The sequence below is a fragment of the Oncorhynchus gorbuscha genome, unplaced genomic scaffold, assembly GCF_021184085.1.
Source record: "Oncorhynchus gorbuscha isolate QuinsamMale2020 ecotype Even-year unplaced genomic scaffold, OgorEven_v1.0 Un_scaffold_1559, whole genome shotgun sequence".
NCBI classification, from domain to species: domain Eukaryota; kingdom Metazoa; phylum Chordata; class Actinopteri; order Salmoniformes; family Salmonidae; genus Oncorhynchus; species Oncorhynchus gorbuscha.
This window is the reverse complement of record NW_025746298.1, coordinates 19,696-26,260: the sequence shown is the minus strand read 5'-3', so window position 1 is coordinate 26,260 and position 6,565 is coordinate 19,696.

The following is a 6,565-nucleotide window of genomic DNA, read 5'->3' as shown; positions in this document are numbered from 1 at the left end:
GCCACTAGAGGGAGCTTCTTGTCATTCGACTGCAGGAAAGGGCTACAGGCAAGCAGCAGCTGCTACATCCATTTTTTAGACTTTAATGAAATTAATGATATGTACCCATTGATTCTTGAAGAATATAACTAATAAATGCCTCATGAGCTTAGTTCAACTGTCGTACCCCATCAAAACACAGAATATAAGCATGTTTTACTCCGTTTGTAAACAATGTAAATGTAAACCAGCACTGTTAAGTGTCAAGACATTAAAACTATTGTTTTGATATCATGGATGGCCAGTCCTTGGTTAGTACTATACTGTTGATATCATGGATGGCCAGTCCTTGGTTAGTACTATAGTGTTGATATCATGGATGGCCAGTCCTTGGTTAGTACTATACTGTTGATATCATGGATGGCCAGTCCTTGGTTAGTACTATAGTGTTGATATCATGGATGGCCAGTCCTTGGTTAGTACTATACTGTTGATATCATGGATGGCCAGTCCTTGGTTAGTACTATAGTGTTGATATCATGGATGGCCAGTCCTTGGTTAGTACTATACTGTTGATATCATGGATGGCCAGTACTATACTGTTGATATCATGGATGGCCAGTCCTTAGTACTATAGTGTTGATATCATGGATGGCCAGTCCTTGGTTACTACTATAGTGTTGATATCATGGATGGCCAGTCCTTGGTTACTACTATAGTGTTGATATCATGGATGGCCAGTCCTTGGTTACTACTATAGTGTTGATATCATGGATGGCCAGTCCTTGGTTACTACTATAGTGTTGATATCATGGATGGCCATGGTTACTACTATAGTGTTGATATCATGGATGGCCAGTCCTTGGTTAGTACTATAGTGTTGATATCATGGATGGCCAGTCCTTGGTTAGTACTATAGTGTTGATATCATGGATGGCCAGTCCTTGGTTAGTACTATAGTGTTGATATCATGGATGGCCAGTCCTTGGTTAGTACTATACTGTTGATATCATGGATGGCCAGTCCTTGGTTAGTACTATACTGTTGATATCATGGATGGCCAGTCCTTGGTTAGTACTATACTGTTGATATCATGGATGGCCAGTCCTTGGTTACTACTATACTGTTGATATCATGGATGGCCAGTCCTTGGTTACTACTATAGTGTTGATATCATGGATGGCCAGTCCTTGGTTACTACTATAGTGTTGATATCATGGATGGCCAGTCCTTGGTTAGTACTATAGTGTTGATATCATGGATGGCCAGTCCTTGGTTAGTACTATAGTGTTGATATCATGGATGGCCAGTCCTTGGTTAGTACTATAGTGTTGATATCATGGATGGCCAGTCCTTGGTTAGTACTATAGTGTTGATATCATGGATGGCCAGTCCTTGGTTAGTACTATAGTGTTGATATCATGGATGGCCAGTCCTTGGTTAGTACTATAGTGTTGATATCATGGATGGCCAGTCCTTGGTTAGTACTATAGTGTTGATATCATGGATGGCCAGTCCTTGGTTACTACTATAGTGTTGATATCATGGATGGCCAGTCCTTGGTTAGTACTATAGTGTTGATATCATGGATGGCCAGTCCTTGGTTAGTACTATAGTGTTGATATCATGGATGGCCAGTCCTTGGTTAGTACTATAGTGTTGATATCATGGATGGCCAGTCCTTGGTTAGTACTATAGTGTTGATATCATGGATGGCCAGTCCTTGGTTAGTACTATAGTGTTGATATCATGGATGGCCAGTCCTTGGTTAGTACTATAGTGTTGATATCATGGATGGCCAGTCCTTGGTTAGTACTATAGTGTTGATATCATGGATGGCCAGTCCTTGGTTAGTACTATAGTGTTGATATCATGGATGGCCAGTCCTTGGTTACTACTATAGTGTTGATATCATGGATGGCCAGTCCTTGGTTACTACTATAGTGTTGATATCATGGATGGCCAGTCCTTGGTTACTACTATAGTGTTGATATCATGGATGGCCAGTCCTTGGTTACTACTATAGTGTTGATATCATGGATGGCCAGTCCTTGGTTAGTACTATAGTGTTGATATCATGGATGGCCAGTCCTTGGTTAGTACTATAGTGTTGATATCATGGATGGCCAGTCCTTGGTTAGTACTATAGTGTTGATATCATGGATGGCCAGTCCTTGGTTAGTACTATAGTGTTGATATCATGGATGGCCAGTCCTTGGTTAGTACTATAGTGTTGATATCATGGATGGCCAGTCCTTGGTTAGTACTATAGTGTTGATATCATGGATGGCCAGTCCTTGGTTAGTACTATAGTGTTGATATCATGGATGGCCAGTCCTTGGTTAGTACTATAGTGTTGATATCATGGATGGCCAGTCCTTGGTTAGTACTATAGTGTTGATATCATGGATGGCCAGTCCTTGGTTAGTACTATAGTGTTGATATCATGGATGGCCAGTCCTTGGTTAGTACTATAGTGTTGATATCATGGATGGCCAGTCCTTGGTTAGTACTATAGTGTTGATATCATGGATGGCCAGTCCTTGGTTAGTACTATAGTGTTGATATCATGGATGGCCAGTCCTTGGTTAGTACTATAGTGTTGATATCATGGATGGCCAGTCCTTGGTTACTACTATAGTGTTGATATCATGGATGGCCAGTCCTTGGTTAGTACTATAGTGTTGATATCATGGATGGCCAGTCCTTGGTTAGTACTATAGTGTTGATATCATGGATGGCCAGTCCTTGTTGATATCATGGATGGCCAGTCCTTGGTTACTACTATAGTGTTGATATCATGGATGGCCAGTCCTTGGTTAGTACTATAGTGTTGATATCATGGATGGCCAGTCCTTGGTTAGTACTATAGTGTTGATATCATGGATGGCCAGTTCTACTATAGTGTTGATATCATGGATGGCCAGTCCTTGGTTACTACTATAGTGTTGATATCATGGATGGCCAGTCCTTGGTTACTACTATAGTGTTGATATCATGGATGGCCAGTCCTTGGTTACTACTATAGTGTTGATATCATGGATGGCCAGTCCTTGGTTACTACTATAGTGTTGATATCATGGATGGCCAGTCCTTGGTTACTACTATAGTGTTGATATCATGGATGGCCAGTCCTTGGTTAGTACTATAGTGTTGATATCATGGATGGCCAGTCCTTGGTTACTACTATAGTGTTGATATCATGGATGGCCAGTCCTTGGTTAGTACTATAGTGTTGATATCATGGATGGCCAGTCCTTGGTTAGTACTATAGTGTTGATATCATGGATGGCCAGTCCTTGGTTAGTACTATAGTGTTGATATCATGGATGGCCAGTCCTTGGTTAGTACTATAGTGTTGATATCATGGATGGCCAGTCCTTGGTTAGTACTATAGTGTTGATATCATGGATGGCCAGTCCTTGGTTAGTACTATAGTGTTGATATCATGGATGGCCAGTCCTTGGTTAGTACTATAGTGTTGATATCATGGATGGCCAGTCCTTGGTTACTACTATAGTGTTGATATCATGGATGGCCAGTCCTTGGTTACTACTATAGTGTTGATATCATGGATGGCCAGTCCTTGGTTAGTACTATAGTGTTGATATCATGGATGGCCAGTCCTTGGTTAGTACTATAGTGTTGATATCATGGATGGCCAGTCCTTGGTTAGTACTATAGTGTTGATATCATGGATGGCCAGTCCTTGGTTAGTACTATAGTGTTGATATCATGGATGGCCAGTCCTTGGTTAGTACTATAGTGTTGATATCATGGATGGCCAGTCCTTGGTTAGTACTATAGTGTTGATATCATGGATGGCCAGTCCTTGGTTAGTACTATAGTGTTGATATCATGGATGGCCAGTCCTTGGTTAGTACTATAGTGTTGATATCATGGATGGCCAGTCCTTGGTTAGTACTATAGTGTTGATATCATGGATGGCCAGTCCTTGGTTAGTACTATAGTGTTGATATCATGGATGGCCAGTCCTTGGTTACTACTATAGTGTTGATATCATGGATGGCCAGTCCTTGGTTAGTACTATAGTGTTGATATCATGGATGGCCAGTCCTTGGTTAGTACTATAGTGTTGATATCATGGATGGCCAGTCCTTGGTTAGTACTATAGTGTTGATATCATGGATGGCCAGTCCTTGGTTAGTACTATAGTGTTGATATCATGGATGGCCAGTCCTTGGTTACTACTATAGTGTTGATATCATGGATGGCCAGTCCTTGGTTAGTACTATAGTGTTGATATCATGGATGGCCAGTCCTTGGTTAGTACTATAGTGTTGATATCATGGATGGCCAGTCCTTGGTTAGTACTATAGTGTTGATATCATGGATGGCCAGTCCTTGGTTAGTACTATAGTGTTGATATCATGGATGGCCAGTCCTTGGTTAGTACTATAGTGTTGATATCATGGATGGCCAGTCCTTGGTTAGTACTATAGTGTTGATATCATGGATGGCCAGTCCTTGGTTACTACTATAGTGTTGATATCATGGATGGCCAGTCCTTGGTTACTACTATACTGTTGATATCATGGATGGCCAGTCCTTGGTTAGTACTATAGTGTTGATATCATGATGGCCAGTCCTTGGTTAGTCCTTGGTTAGTACTATAGTGTTGATATCATGGATGGCCAGTCCTTGGTTAGTACTATAGTGTTGATATCATGGATGGCCAGTCCTTGGTTACTACTATAGTGTTGATATCATGGATGGCCAGTCCTTGGTTACTACTATAGTGTTGATATCATGGATGGCCAGTCCTTGGTTACTACTATAGTGTTGATATCATGGATGGCCAGTCCTTGGTTAGTACTATAGTGTTGATATCATGGATGGCCAGTCCTTGGTTACTACTATAGTGTTGATATCATGGATGGCCAGTCCTTGGTTAGTACTATAGTGTTGATATCATGGATGGCCAGTCCTTGGTTAGTACTATAGTGTTGATATCATGGATGGCCAGTCCTTGGTTAGTACTATAGTGTTGATATCATGGATGGCCAGTCCTTGGTTAGTACTATAGTGTTGATATCATGGATGGCCAGTCCTTGGTTAGTACTATAGTGTTGATATCATGGATGTTGATATCATGGATGGGCCAGTCCTTGGTTAGTACTATAGTGTTGATATCATGGATGGCCAGTCCTTGGTTACTACTATAGTGTTGATATCATGGATGGCCAGTCCTTGGTTAGTACTATAGTGTTGATATCATGGATGGCCAGTCCTTGGTTAGTACTATAGTGTTGATATCATGGATGGCCAGTCCTTGGTTAGTACTATAGTGTTGATATCATGGATGGCCAGTCCTTGGTTAGTACTATAGTGTTGATATCATGGATGGCCAGTCCTTGGTTAGTACTATAGTGTTGATATCATGGATGGCCAGTCCTTGGTTAGTACTATAGTGTTGATATCATGGATGGCCAGTCCTTGGTTACTACTATAGTGTTGATATCATGGATGGCCAGTCCTTGGTTAGTACTATAGTGTTGATATCATGGATGGCCAGTCCTTGGTTAGTACTATAGTGTTGATATCATGGATGGCCAGTCCTTGGTTAGTACTATAGTGTTGATATCATGGATGGCCAGTCCTTGGTTAGTACTATAGTGTTGATATCATGGATGGCCAGTCCTTGGTTACTACTATAGTGTTGATATCATGGATGGCCAGTCCTTGGTTAGTACTATAGTGTTGATATCATGGATGGCCAGTCCTTGGTTAGTACTATAGTGTTGATATCATGGATGGCCAGTCCTTGGTTAGTACTATAGTGTTGATATCATGGATGGCCAGTCCTTGGTTAGTACTATAGTGTTGATATCATGGATGGCCAGTCCTTGGTTAGTACTATAGTGTTGATATCATGGATGGCCAGTCCTTGGTTAGTACTATAGTGTTGATATCATGGATGGCCAGTCCTTGGTTAGTACTATAGTGTTGATATCATGGATGGCCAGTCCTTGGTTAGTACTATAGTGTTGATATCATGGATGGCCAGTCCTTGGTTAGTACTATAGTGTTGATATCATGGATGGCCAGTCCTTGGTTACTACTATAGTGTTGATATCATGGATGGTCAGTCCTTGAATTTGAGAGTTGGTTAAATGTTTACTTCACCACCCCCTTCCCTTTTTACCAAAACAGTGGTGGGGAGGCGTCTTTGTTATTGTTTAAACTGCTGATTGCCGTTTTAAGACTACAAATTGTAATAAGTAAATCCCATTTCACCCACAAGCTTCGTCTGGTTTCTGACTTTTTAAGTGACTGTATGCCATTTGGTGTCAGCGGTGGGATATCTGATTGTATCTCACTGGGGTTGTTAGTCCTCTTCCTTCACTGTGCATGCAGACCAGCCAGCACAACACAAGCGCTTTCATTCTGGCCCCAATAATCAACAGCAGTAGAGCTCTGCCCCTCCATGTCAATTCTTTAGTCACAAACCAATGGACTTTCAGACGTGTTCTGAGGCTTGTTTCCTGACCTGATTGAAGTTCTCTGTCAGTGGCTGTGTGCGTCCCATATGGCACCCAACTCCCTATGCAGTGCACTACTTTTG